Genomic DNA, 15,165 nt, shown 5'->3' with positions numbered 1-15,165 from the left:
TGCTCTATTGTGTCTTCCGATGCACAGTTGTTGCACCTGGAATCTGGACATAGTCCAGTGCGGAAACGTTAGCTGTTGGTGTAGGCGGCATTATGTCGGAGCCGATGAAATAATGTTTCTAGATGGCGGGGGAGCTATTTAGGAAGTCTTGATAAGAGCTGAGGGTCAAGGGAGTAGAGAAACTTGTTGTGGTGAGTAGGATGCGACCAGATTCTGTTTCTCTGAGATGGCGTAGCGTGTGGCCAAGGTGGAAGCATTGTATTTGGTAAAAAATATTCTTCCTATATTTCGGCAGGTGTGGCCTGCAGAGCCAGAGTCATCAGCTTTTTGGTTTCCTGTTATCCCACAGTGACCAGGCACCCACTGAAACACAATATTACGTCCAGCGCCTACTGCAGTGTGGTGTAGATAGAGAATATCTTGAACGGCAAGTTCATGTGTAAGATGCTTGCCGCTCTTAAGCAGGCACTGAAGGGCCCGTTTAGAGTCGGTGAATATGGTCCATTCATTGAGTTCTTGCCGGAGCATGTAGCGCATCGCCTAAATCAGGGAATGTAGTTCAGGAATCAGGAGTTTAGCTCAGTGCGATATTCCGTTTCAAATAGGAACAGGCCCGGCACCTTTGGTGGGGCGCACTAAGTTAATTGAACGTGTGGACGTGACAAGCCCCGCCCCTAAGTTCTCCCACAAACTAAGTATCATCACGTTGTGATCACGTCCACAAAGTTGCCATCCCTATGAGTCGCACGTGCTCATACGCATGTTCATTCATTCTACGAACATCACATGACTGGAACGGCCTTGCGGCAGCAACTGTGGCTATCGTAAACAGTGATGCTTTCTCATAAGTTAGTAGTAATGGAAACAAACCCAATAGCCTTATATGAATATTAAATTTCCCATTGTGGTCGTTTCATATTTCGTGTAAATGCATAGTTGGCTTCTTCTTGTAGCAATGGCCCTTCGTGCTCGGAATTTGTGAAGTTGTTTTGTTTGATTGCTTTATTGCGCTGTAAGCCGTACTTGTTCAACGAGGTTCAAACGCACCCTCCCCCCCTATAACGCTTCGGTCCGGTGAGTACTCGTAAACAAACAAACAAACAAACAAACAAACAAACAAACAAACAAACAAACAAACAAACAAACAAACAAACAAACAAACAAACAAATAAATAAATAAAAATATAAATAAATAAATAAATAAATAAATAAATAAATAAATAAATAAATAAATAAATAAATAAATAAATAAATAAATAAATAAATAAATAAATAAATAAATAAATAATAACTAAATGAATCAGTGAGTAAGTAAATACATAAGTAAAAAATAAAGAAAGAAAGAAAGAAATGCAATGAAATCACGCTTATTTACGGAAAGGATGCGCAAAATTGAAATAAAATCTTGTTACATTAATATAATCTGAGAGATGGGCACAAAAGTTCTCTCTGCTGGTGCTCGAAAACCTGCTCTTTTGCGCCAAAACCTGTAACTTCACCCGTACGCTACCGAGGCCAAACAGCAGAGTTCTTTCAGCAGTTGCTCAAAAGACAGATGGCGTGTTCCAAACCAGCCAATACAATGTGCTGGTGCGTGGAGCAAATGCCGGGCTTGTACTTTTCAGGAAACGGGATGTCGCTCCCCGGATACATTTAACGTGCACGCGGGCGCTTATGTTCACGCTTTCACGGAGTAAATATCCTACAACAACTGATGCCGCTCGTGTTCCTCCTCCAAGGTGCTCGAACGGTTCGGGCCGACGCAGCCATACGCGGCCAAGCGTCCCGGCGACGAGATGCACTCGCAGCCCCACCCGTGCGCGCACGGCCCGTACAGCGCCTTTCCCGCGTTCCCCCTCCGGGCAGCGCCTGAGTTCGAGGACTGCCTCTTCCTCAACGTCTGGGCGCCCTTCGAGCCCGCGGAGAGCGGCAACGGTTTCACGAGGCCTGTCGTGGTCGTTCTCGTGGGAGGCAACTTCGTGTCCGGTGGAAGCAGCGACCACGAGTTCTTCGATGGATCCATCATGGCCTCCACGTGGGACCAGGTTCGGGTCCGGGTTCAGCTGAACTGATATTTTGAGGCAAAGCTTTAAATGGCTCAGAGAAAGGAAAATCCTTCGGTCCCCTGTACCTAGAAAACTCCTTCGCCAGAATCCCATGTGTATAGGCAACAAAAAAAATCGGCAGCAATTCAGAGAATTATCTGCTAATGCTTAGCATTGTTATGTCGCCTGTCTTGACAGTGTTTTCTTCACCCAAATTTTTTTGGTTGTTTTTTTCTAAATCCTGTCCAACCAGTTATCTCCAGTTACGCTATTGTAACGATTGCAGGGGAAACTTTTCCGAAATCTTCATTATTGTAGAAATGCAGGGTGTTACACGGTTCACGTTTTTCCGTAATTCTTTTATACTTTTTTCTATTTCTTTACTTTATCAAAATTTTGTTAGTCCAATTATGTCCATTTATGCTATTACAGCGATTACAAGTGGAACTTTCGCGTAATCTGCATTGTTCTAGAAATACCATGCGCTATAAGCTTTGCCATTTTCTGTAATTATTTTATATTTTTCCTATTTTTTTGTTTTTCTTCCGACCAATTTAGAACTTCTCCATAATCTGCATTATTGTCGAAACACAGGGAGTTACACGATTCGCCATTTTCCGTAATTATAATATCTTTTTCTTATTTTTTTTGTTTATAAAATTTTGTTCGATCAATTATGTTCATTTCCGCTATTATAAAGATTACAGGTGGAACTTTCTTGAAATCTGCAGAAATGCCGTGTGGTATACATTTTGACATTTTCCGTAATTTTTAAATATTTTTCTGATTCCGTAGTTTTTCAACATTTCGTTCGACCACTTATGTCCATTAACGCTATTATAACTCCTACGAATGGAAATTTCGCGAAATCTGCATTATTGTGGATATCGTAACGACGACAGACGGAACTTTCTCAAAATCTGCATTGTGGAAATTGGATGCGATATACATTGTGGTGTTCTCCGTATTTTTGAAATATTTTTAGTTTTTTTCTAGTTTTTTTTTAATTTCGTTCGACCAAGTATGTTTATTTACGTTATTACAACGAGTACATTTGGTACTTCCCGAAATTTACAATATTGTGGACATGCAGGACGTTACACGGTTCACCATTTTCCGTAGTTTTATATTTTTTTTTATTATTCAGATTTTCAAAATTTTGTTGTACCCATTACCTCCATTTACGTTAATATAACAATTATAGGTGGAACTTTCACAAAATCTGCATTATTGTGGAAATTGCATGCGGTATACGTTTTGACATTTTGCATAGGTTTTAACTATTTTTCTTTTTTTCAGTGTTTCAAAATTTCGTTCGGCCAATTATCTCCATTTCGGTTACTACAACATTTAAATTTATAACTTTGGCAAAATCTGAATTATTGTGGAAATGCAGGTCGTTACACAGTTCTCCATTTTCCGTAGTTTTTATATTTTCTTATTTTTCTAGTTTAGCAAAATTTTGTTCTACCGATTATCTACATTTACGTCATTATAGAGATTTCACTTGGAACTTCCGCAATGCCTGCATTTTTGTGGAAATGCAGGGCGTTATACAGCCTGGCTGTGGGTGTATTCGGCAAAGAATGCTGCGCATTAAAAAGTTGGAGCCGAGCTTGAAGTAATGAGAGAGATTGGCTGGGCTTATAGATGGCATAGCTGCAATCTCGCACTCTTTCGCACCAGAGCGCATGCGCAGCAAGCACAGCGTAAACAACGCAACGACAAACAATTGTCGCATGTTATTAGAACGGGTGCACGTTAGCACCGGCGCCCTTTTTGCTGAGTGTAAATAAAAATCTCGTAACGGAGCACAATTTAGTGTAGGTATGTTGATGGCAAGACTGATTTTTGGGCCTGCTTCTACGGGTCTCCTTGATCTCAAAACACACAGTGATTGCTCAGTGGGTAAGACGTTTCGATTCTGTGCAACACGTCTCCAATTCAATACAGAGCAGCGGCTGCTGCATTTCTGATGGAGGCACGACAGGAGGTAGATATTTTAAATGCAGAGCATTTCAGTAACTCACGATGTCACCCGCGTTGACGTCCGTAGTCCGCACCGCACCCCTCCCTACTATATAAAAAAAATACTATCCGGCGCCCAGTTTCGATCCCTCGACCCTGCGGGCGGAACGAAATGTACATGGTGCTCTACCCACTGCGCCACAAAGCCGACACAGAATGGTACGCTACGAACGCGCCTTATATCGTTGACTCATTCAAATTACTGCTGACGAGCGCTCTCTCGTCAGCAGTTGCCACAAGTGCAACAACATTAACGTAACGCAAACTACTTAACGTCGCGCGCCCCCGGAAATGCTCTGCATTTGATCGTGCCCCTCGCCAGGAGAATGTTTCACTGCGTCTTCTCTCGGTCGAGGGACCCGTGGCGCCATCTGGCGGAGGCGCGGCACAACTCGTAGCACTTTCGTTGAAATAGCGCCTCGAAAGCGCGGCAAATATGAAATAGGGATGACGCGCTTTCGAGGCAATCCGCCGACGCGGCTGCTTTGTGTACAGTTTGCATCGCATCTTGTCTTTTTACATATGGGCGCAGCCATTTTGTTTTTGGGCGCCTCTCCTCTCTCTCTCTCGGCTGCGCGGGCGCTAAAGCGGCCGGTCGCAGTCTGCCCGTCACAACCGGCGGTGGTTTCGTTCGGAGAGATGGCAACACTGCAAGCCAGAAACAAAACGGCCCCCAGACGCGTCCGGGTGCACGAAGTGGCGGTACTCTTAAGCGTAGTTTATTTAGTGACGCTAGTCGCAACCGATGGCGCGCGAGCAAAGGGAAAGGCGAGAGTGTAAAGTTGGGCTTGTTCGTGATGCATTCTTGTAGGCAAAGCACGAGGCAGATACAGGACGAGAGAAGAGATGGGGCGCTCGTCTTCGTCCCATCTCTTCTCTCGTCCTGTGTCTGCCTCGCACTTTGCCTACAAGAAGCAAAGAGAAGGCGGGAATATTTTGGTTTTAAAGGGGTGTGTGCGTCCATGGAAACATCTACGGACCCCGTGGACACCAATTTTGCACCTGTGAGTGAACATTTAAGACTTTTCAAATTAAAATTGGCTAAAAGCGGCCCTTTTTCTTCACGAGTACGACCGGAGCAGCCCACGGACGTTTCGATGACTGCATAATGTCGTCGCTGAGTATGTCGTCGACTTGAGTCCGGATGGCTTCGGGCTCGTGAGAAGAGACGAGGTACGATGACTGTCGTGTAGCTCGCGCTCCATCCTCGGTTATTATCCGGTGCTTCGTCAGAGGTGTCTGACGTAACTTGGAGTTCGACGAAAAACACTCGCTGTAGCGACGCAGAAAGGCCAAAAACTTGTTTATGCACGTTAAATCATTATGCCTAGTTAACAGCGCACAAGAAGTGAAGAGGGCACAAACACGGCGTCGTGTTTGTGTCCCAATTTCTTTCCCTGTCAGCATATTGTACCAACTCCCGCAATAGACCGTTTTAGCATTAATCCACCCGATGGAGTCTAACGAGAGCATTCCATAATTGCACTTGGTATCGTTCGAAGTACCCAGAAATGCAGGCGTGAGGGTGTTGCTCGGTGCATACCGCCTACTCAGAGAGGAACCCAAGGCGACAATTTTGATCAAAACGGGCCTTAATAGTAGTTAAAACACCGCGTTTTAATTGACCAGGGAATAGCACGGTTTGAACATCGAATTGTTCTCGCTTACTTTTCCGCCAACGGACCCGTGCAAAAGAGAACAAAAAACCAGGAAAAATTGGTTAACTTAATACGAATGATACTGGAAATGAACCAATGCTGCTCTTAAGAACGCAGTCCCGTAAGAAAGCGTGGGGCTCATTAACTTGTACCTCTTCCTTTTCTGCATGTCGAAAAAGACATTGCAACGATTACTCAACAAACGACCGTCAGGTAATCTTGTAGACACAAAACAAATAAAATTTCATAACATAGCGACTAAGTTGAATTATTTGCGTTCCTCTGTCATTCGCAAACAACAGATGACACAAAACCATTAAGTCGGTTATCGAACTTAATATTTGCTGGCCCATTCTACTGGTGACCCACGAGCGGGGAAATCCACAACAAGTGTAACCTGGTTCAAACTTTCTCCTCACAGGTGATCGTAGTGCCCAATTACCGTGTCGGCGTGCTGGGCTTCTACACAGCGGTGACTGCGAACGCCTCTCACGACGCCGGTATCCAGGACCAACTGCTGGCTCTCCAGTGGGTGAATAGGCACATCACCAAGTACGGCGGCGACCCCAACCGGGTCACCCTTCTGGGCCACGAGGCTGGCGCCACCGCGGTGGGCTTTCACCTCCTCTCCACGGACAGCTCGGAGCTCTTCGCGCGAGCCATCCTGCTTAGCGGATCGCCGTACCGGCCACTTCCCGCGCGCGATGGCAGCGCCATCGGGAAGATCTCGCGCGAGCTACTCTGCATCCGAAACGGAAGTGACCACAGCGGCGAGCACGTTGCCCGCTGTCTCAAGACCAAGTCCGTTCGCGCCCTCCTCGACCGCCAACGAGCGATTACGCTTAACGGGGCCGTGGCAGCGTTCAGCCCGTCGTTCGCCGGCACTTCCTTGCCCGAAGTGCTAAGCCAGGTAGCGGAGACGGGGCGCTTCTGCGATAAGGGCAGGGCGGTGGCGAGAAAGCCGAAGCAGATCCTCGTCGGCAGCACTCATAACGAAGGCAGTGCCTACGTAATGGCGCTGCTCAGCTTCTACGGTGCAGAAAGCGAGAGAAGTCTGGACATCCGAACGACCTCCCACATTCTGGAGACCTACCTGGAGCGCCACGGCGTAATCGGAACGGGCGAGGAAATTCTGAGGGCCTACATGTTGCGGTACAAGGATGCCTATAGGAGCCCGGTGAGTGCTCTGGAGCGCGCTATCGGCGACTTTGCGGTGAACTGCCCCATGAAGCGGTTCCTGCAGAGCTACGCGGTCGGTGGGGACGCCGGGGGCGGCGACGTGTACGTGTACTACTTCACGCACGTTCCTCACTTCCGATGGTGGCCTTACTGGATGGGCGCACCCCAGATGCTCGACTGGCTCTACGTCTCGGGCAACCTGCAGAAGCTGCGCCGCGCGAAGATCAACGTCACCGACTCCGACGCGCGTTTGTCGATGACGCTGGCCAGCCTCGTGTCCTGTTTTGCATGGACGGGGTAAGCAGAAGGCATGTCATTAATTGTTGGCGGCCAATGAACGTCGCGTATGGCGTAGCGATATTTGTTATTTTTCTGGCAGCAGAAAACATTCATCACGTTCGCGTTTACATGTGCGGTAATGCGTTCTAAAATATCCCAGCTAGGACATTGCGGTTTTGCGCAATTCAACTACGGCCGTGGATACTGTATTACGTTTAAGGAAAACTCGGACACCACACGTATGTTGAAGGTTTAACGGGAAAGGAGACTACTGCTGGTGAAGATTCATCCTAACGGCGCGCCTCATATGTATCGCGACGTGGGTGTACCTCTCACACACTTAACTTCCAATATATGCATGGCATTTTTTCTGTTTTTGTCATGTTAACCAGCGACAAAATGAGAGAGTACACGCGAGCTCTTTCAAACACATCATTGCGGCGCCTTAACCTTTCACGTCTTGTTGTGAAGACCATGCACGGTGTTCATTTACTCATTCGCAGAGGATAAGCTGAGAACAAGCAGCGTTTGGTATTAAGGGTTGTATTAAACACGATAGCCCTTCTGGGGCTACTTAAAAGCAAACTTTTGTATGTAGTATGTATGTATGTATGTATGTATATGTATGTATCTGCTTCGATTCAGCCCTCGGGCGAACAGTTCGAAGAATTCTTCAACAAGAGGTTTATTTAGAGAGAATTGTTCCAACTACAAAAGCTGCTGGTTCAGGTCGTTCATGTCTTCGTCATTTAGAACAAAAGGAAAGTTCAGGCACATTTGAGGCGGAATTTTAGTGCTTAATCGGTAGTTTCTGCATTCTTGTAGTTGTGAATATAAGATTGGTTGGTTTTTGCGACAGGAAGTGAAAAACAATGCATGAAAGCGTTAAGGTAGGCGCAGAACGGCTCCATATAGAGCGAAATTATAGCAACCACATAAATACTGGTTCTTACGCTCGTGCGGCACCCGGCAGAGCAAGATATACAAGATCAACATGAAGATCCCTCCTGTCCCAGAACATGGCGCGCATGTAGTGCGCACGCGCGAAAAATGAATTGCATTGAATAAACCTGCGTTCGAACATCACGAGTGAAGCACCGGAGGGAGGGGAAGAGCGTGAGGAGGAGCAGCGGAGAGCGGAGAATGGAGATCACGTGCCAGAGCCGGCAGGCGACTATCCTCTCTTTGCATTTGCAGTGAAGGAAGAAGATACGGGGCCATTTTTTGTTCACCATATCTACGGATGACTGAAAGAAGGTTAGAATTATGGGGGAAAAAAGCAGGGAGAAGAATCCAGCATAGAGTAGCCACCACCTGCTTCTAATCCGCCGCAACTATACGCGCTGGAATTGCAGTAATATGACCGATACATTAGTTTCTTTGGAGAGATGACACCTTATCATCCCTATTCCACAATCGATCGCTATCGATACATCGATTAACCAAGCAATGAATCAGTGAATCAATCAATCAATTGCTATGCGGTGTCTTGATAAGCTTCTTAGGCTACTCTTTTGTGTTGTGCACGGCAGTAAAGGGTGCCATCCCAGTTTCGTTCGGATAAAATATACACCCTTGAGAGCGAAATGACGAAACCGTGCGCTGTGGTCAGGATCCTCTAGATTACATTGCTCGCGTCTAGCCAGCGTGAAAATTCAAACGTTCTACCCAGGGCATATGGGAGACAATAATGCAGCGTGCCAGGGGCGATAAACAATGAAACATTCAATAAACAAGCAGGAATTTAGTGAACTTGCGCTGCCTGCCTAACCAGGGCACACAAAACAAAGCACGCTTTACCCTCGCTAGAGCCAGCTAGAATACTGTAGTTCACCGTAGCCCCACTGTACACCGCCGAACTGCCCACGTGAAGTAATGAATGAATAAAAACGACCCCTAAGACCAACTGGAATTCCTGTATGCAGTCAGGCTTTTCGCTGAAAGCAGACGCGGTGGATAGCAGGGGTGGACACGAAAGCGTACTGCATTGCTATGTCTCGACATGAAGAGGGCAACATAGACGGCACACTGATGCGTTTTGCAATCGCTCGCCTGCCCCGGCCTATTTCATTGCCTGTTGTATCTGTATATTTATAGTCGCATCTTTTCTCGGTGACTTTTTCTGGTCCTGCGAAAAGAAATCGACGTCACACGCCAACGCCTGACTAGAATAAGCCTAATATCGGTCAAGAGCCGCAATAGTTGTCTGGGGGGCAGTATAAGCGAAGAGCAGAACGTTTTGTTACCCATCATCCTATGGGACTACAGTAAACGCAACCGTAAAACAATGCTCATGCGTGTCTTTTGAGTAAGGGGACAATGAAATCGACAAGTTTCATTTGTATCAGAAACGTTAAAAAGTCGACCTGGTTAATAGGGACCGATTCATAGCCCATGGGTCCATTCGTTGCATCAAACCCGAACATTTAAAGCCATTTAGAGCTAGTGGTGTAAAAGTACCTCCGCAAAGCGGTAAGCCTTCAGCAGTGATCCAAGAACCGAATCCGTCACGTCCTTTCGGTAGCTTTTTGCCTCACGATTCTCATTTGCGCGTTGACAACGTATTGATCATCTTCGCCAGATCGGAAGACAGTATTTGCAGAAGCCCTTTTTTTAATTCGAAGAACCGAACTTCGTTAATATTCGCCTAAGTGGCGCAGCGGCCAAGGCGTAGTGGTGCTGAGGGAAAGGGATGCGGGTTCAATCTCGGTCGCGGCCGGCGTTGTCCTAATAGAGGCGTAAAGCGAAAACGCCCGGGTGTCGCGGTTTCGGCACGGGTTATGAATTCTCAGGTAGTGTAAATCCGCTGACCTTCACTAAAGCATACCTAATAGCCCAGTCACCGTGGCCAGACGTAGATTCGGCGCGTTAAACCAACAGAACATTTAACATGCTTTCTCTGGAAGTTGGTAGTTTAGGTCTGCTACCCAACCCAACCCTTACTCATTGCGGCATTTGTTTACTTTTTTCTGTCTCTCTTCACAATTTGTCATCGAAATTCCCTCGTGCCGAAAACGCTGTCGGCACTACTACTATTATTAAATTGCAGTTCCCAGTGTCTACAGTATTCAACGTGGATTCTTGCGTATAGTAGATGTAGAGCAATACCTGCCATAAGGGCTTAAACGATTTTCCGGTTGCTTGGATTTTAGGGAATCTGAGAGTCACCGTAAACAAGCATCCCGTGAGTAAGAAGATCCCTAGTTTCCAAATTTACGTTCGGCTTTATCAGTGGCTGCAACGTCGGCATGAACATATCATTTTACTAGACTAACGTTTGTCGAATTCTGGACTGTATGGCTTCCACACTCGCGCTGTCAAACCCTGATGAAAAAACAAACGGAAGTTTGATTTTTTATGAGAAATCACCGCCATTGTAGTTGCTCGTAACGACGGGGAGTTGCTTTTTTTAAAAAAGTGAGCTATTTCACTGTGTGAATCTCGAGGACCAGCGAACCTTGCATAAAAGCAACTACCACATCGACAATTGCACTACAGACAAGGCTTAGTCGCCGGTCGGCACCGTCGGTGCGAACGCGAAGTGAATGCGCAGAGTGTGGAGTTCCTGCGACGTTGCTCGTAAATTTTTGCTTCGGCCGGTGAACGGAGCGCGGTCGGTACCGCTTCCGTCAACGCTGCGAATCAGTTCGGTCGTTACCGAAGCGTAGTACGCAAGGTGCTTGCGTGACCTTGGCTTACCTTAAATGTCAGATGGACGCTACCAGGTGTTTCATGGGCTCTGTACCTGGAGTAATAAGCATATTATAAACATTGGCTCCAATCCACGCCATGAAGGTGGTCGGACGGCGAATATTTAAACGACCCCCACAACGATTATCCGCCGGCGTCATTTTAATTCGCACATGTTGCTCTACAAAGAGTGAAACCAAAAGCTCTGCCAGCCTCTTCCTGGGGTTCGCTGTGGCGGCACACTGAACGCAGCAGCAGCGTCGGCTGAAAAAAAAAACTGCTTAAAAATAAAAGCCCTTAATAAGTTAATCTACACGGTTATTTCGAAAACCTGTCTTCGAAGTCCCTAAAATTTCATTTAACTGAAGCTACGCCTAACGGATCCATTGAACGTTTGCATTTATAATCTCTGGGCTGGTTCAACATTTAAAAATTCTATGTTGCCTTTCGAACACAAAAAAAAATATCGTAAGCTCTTACGAAAAATGTCGGGACAGCTAAGCGCTGTTACTATTTCAGGGCATCCCAAAAATGGAATAATACAGTGTATGGAATAAAATGGAAGCGATTGAAACTGCTGTCGTAAACTGAATTCCAGAGATCGAGGCTTCTGATTTGTCCCTATTTCTGCTTTTTTTTTTAAGTCATACTCGGGACAGATCGAGCTTACTACGAGCCACGACGTACACGTTTAATGCCATTATTTCGGCCGTTCTGAGATTACCGATGGGTCGCCGCTTTTTCGATGCAGTAATGAAAGCTTATTCCCGCTTCCATGCACCACATTGAACGTTCCGAAACCGAACTACAGCATACCACTCTTATCTGCGCCTTTCATGCTGACACACGGCGAGGAAAAAGCACGAAGCAACCCACAGTGTCCATCTTCCGCTACCGCTCAGCGGGGCATCCACACTAGCAGCCCGACGTTGTTGCCACCTACATGTCAATCTCGCGGGGAATAGCGTCATCTCTCTCACTGCCTTCTTGTTTCTTGTGTTGCCTCCAAAAAACGCCCTCCGGCCCTCCCAGACACTGCATCCAAACCACCGTCTGTCTTCCCATCTCCACGTGGGGGCGTAGCTTAGTCGGCAAGACGACGGGATCTCGCTCCGCTTCTCTTCGGACCTAGGTTCGATCCCTGACGGGTCAGTAGATTGTTTGTGTATTTTGGGTGTAGCAAGTAGCCATAGCCAGTAGTAGCCTGAGATGTTTCTTTGTGCAGCCACTAGTAGCCTGAAAGATTTCCGCTGACGCGGACACGAAGGTATCTTGGCTGTTTAGAGGTACACTGCTTCGCAGTAGAAACATCTCTGATATAGGGGTAGAATATAAGACTTTAACATAGCACTGAAATCCTTTGCCGCAGGAAACCCGACAGCTGCCAGCAAACGCCTCCAGTTCACTGGCCGAAGCTGATCGAAGGCCACTGGCGAACGTTGGTGGTAGAAAACGCCGCGTCAGTGATGGTGAATTCCGGCCTACCGTACGATGACGCCTGTGTCATCTGGGACACGCTCGCGTCCCAGACTCCCGCTGGCCCCAGAGATGGCGTATCGCAACAACCGGCCAAATGGACAGCTGCGTCGAACGTCTCGCAGGCCTGGCCTCACGACCACCAGGTAGGGCACGCCTGATAGTGTTTGCTCTATGGGCAAATCTCACAAGTACAGGCGGGGACCATGTGATTCCCGAATGCCCATTTCTTGAAAACCGCCAAATATGGTAGAAGCTTGCAACCTATAATCTTGCACGTGATCATGCTCGAAGTTTATCACTTTTGTCACATGGCGTCATTCAAGAAAGTACTTTCTGTAATGCAGATTTCATGTCAGGTAAAATATTTGCAATGCGCTAGTTGCGATGGTCTAATTTACCGAGTATTCCAAAGTGTTTGATTTCAAGTTCTAGATGATTTCAAGTTCTAGATAACGTAATACTATAAGCTGTAAACTAGCACCACCGGATTGTACAAGACGGCATTGCTGACGTAATCAACGAAATAGCGATCAGGTTGCAAAATAACTAATTCTGGGAATCCAGTTGGAAGTCATTTGCAGGCAATGATCGGAATCGCGCTTGCATGACTATTCTGAACGCGCAATATTCATGCACCGTGCCTTGAACCTATGGGTGATTGCATGTTTACCTGAAAAATAGGCCCGCGTGTCAGGCTACGTGCGATTAACTCTTAGCAGTGACCCGACGCCACAACCAGAAGATGAGCTACTTTACTGGTCGGGGGCAATATCACAACGATAATTGTTGCCATTAGGAACCATTATTCCTTCCGGGTGAAAGGTGGGGACTTGGGAACTAAATTCTATTCTTAGTATTTTCTGTCAGTCAGAAATATAAAGTTAGCTGCAGTATGTGTAGCATACGTTCATCAACAATGTCTAATCTGTAAGGGCGACTGTCTTTAAGACTTATTTGGTGGTCATCAGTGCTTAAGTTCTTATGTTCACCAGTTTCTTCAATATATGTTCGTGGCAAAATGAGCATTCTAGAAAACAAAAAGTCTTGACGGGACGAATAAATTCTATCAACTGCTAGCTGTGCGGCTAAAAATGATATGCATATGCCTGCAGGTCTTGTATATGGGAAAGGAAAAAGGGTTATGGCGGGCTGTGGTCATGGTCTTAAGGGTACACGAACTTGTGTCAAGCTTATGAGCGCAATCGCTAGATACGCTGTTGAATATGATAGGAGGATGCCTGGAGGCCCGTTTATCTGTGACGCGAATAGGCGCTTATGGCAAGCTGCGGTGAGGGTCCAGCTCTCTCGGGTATTTGACTGCCTTTTGGGTTCCATTTTCTTCGGCAGGTTATCCTTGGTGCTTCTTGGAAGGTCATTTTCAGTAAAAGTTGAGACAGTTTAGTATTTTCGCAGGATATGTTTTTATGCTTGATAGGTCGTTTAGCGATATATGTTAATTTACGTGATCACCGCTTATGCTAGATTTCTCGCCGTCCGGACCTCTTTGTTACAAAAAAAAGTGTTCACTGATTATACCATATGGCCTATGAATAGACAGTCTATGTAGACTATGAGTATAGTCAGTGTACAAATATTTGTAGGGGGAGGCACCTAAGAATGCTTGCGTGCTAACATCCAGGATACTCCCAATGGCAGTGAAATCGAGGCCAACACCGCCATTTGGTTCCGTTCCGCCGAGGAATTTCAGCATCGACGTAGCCGAGTAAAGGTACGTCTTCCCTTCTTTCATCCTTTTCCAGCATCTTCCCATCGTCGCTCGTGGAACAAGAATTTGTGTTCTCGAATGAAATACGTAGACCAAATTTGCTGCCCTAAGGGCATTCTACGTGGAATTTTGCAGGTCAAAGAAATACAGCTAAACGAAAGCGATTATGTGGTCATGAAATTTGAGACAAACTATTCGCCTCACCGGGAATTATCATCGAAGGTTGAAGATGTCCCATCGCTGTGTTCTCCACCACGGCACATACTTCGACTAGGAAAGCGCCAGCCTGTTCCTATCAGCCGTGAAGGGCGAGTGCAGGAGGACATATTGTTACGCAGCGGCGTGACAGAGGACACGAACCATGATTGATGACAAAGCCCGCGAAACTCATTAAAGTTGTACAGTTTTCATCGCAATGTGCAACGTTTTATTACGTTTCATTAGATATGTGCTTAAAAGCGAGTCACAGAGATTACAGATTCGTTTTAAAATATACCGTCCGCAGGCAAGGTTGGTGCACTTGGTTGTTATTTGGGGAGTGTTTGACCCTGATGTAGACAACAGCAGGTTCATGCTTATAATGGTGACTACTACTATACGGCTACTACTATGGCGACGATTAGGGTAATGATGACTGCTTACCAATGTATTTTGTTAAACAGTGCTTATCAGAAACCCTGACATGAAACAGTGGAATATTTGAACTAAGGTATCATTCTGCTCCCAGGTGACTGCGTGACAATGGTGACCGGAGACCTGTGCGTACGACTATAAAAAAGAGCGCGCGGTCTCGTTCGTCCACATCGTCGGCGGGGTGGTATCTTGGTGGGCACGTCATGTTTATTATGAAGTCGAGCCTAAATAGTCAAAGTGGACCGAGCTACTTTTTGGAACTTTTTTGAAACAATAATTTGCATTACCTCAACTGAAGCTGACTGCCGGCATGTAACAGCGTCGCCTCCGCAAAGGCTACGCGTTGGGCGTTCGCCATGAAGCAGTTTCTTTCTTTTTGTCTACAAAGGACGTGTTTGCTATGAGACGATACCATTGTTATCCTCCTACGACAACTGTGTGTGTAGTT

Source organism: Haemaphysalis longicornis, unplaced genomic scaffold, assembly GCF_048455015.1.
Source record: "Haemaphysalis longicornis isolate Haplotype H1 unplaced genomic scaffold, Haemaphysalis longicornis Haplotype H1 scaffold_4, whole genome shotgun sequence".
NCBI lineage: Eukaryota > Metazoa > Arthropoda > Arachnida > Ixodida > Ixodidae > Haemaphysalis > Haemaphysalis longicornis.
The sequence above is the reverse complement of the archived record's forward strand: the minus strand, read 5'-3'. Positions refer to the sequence as shown.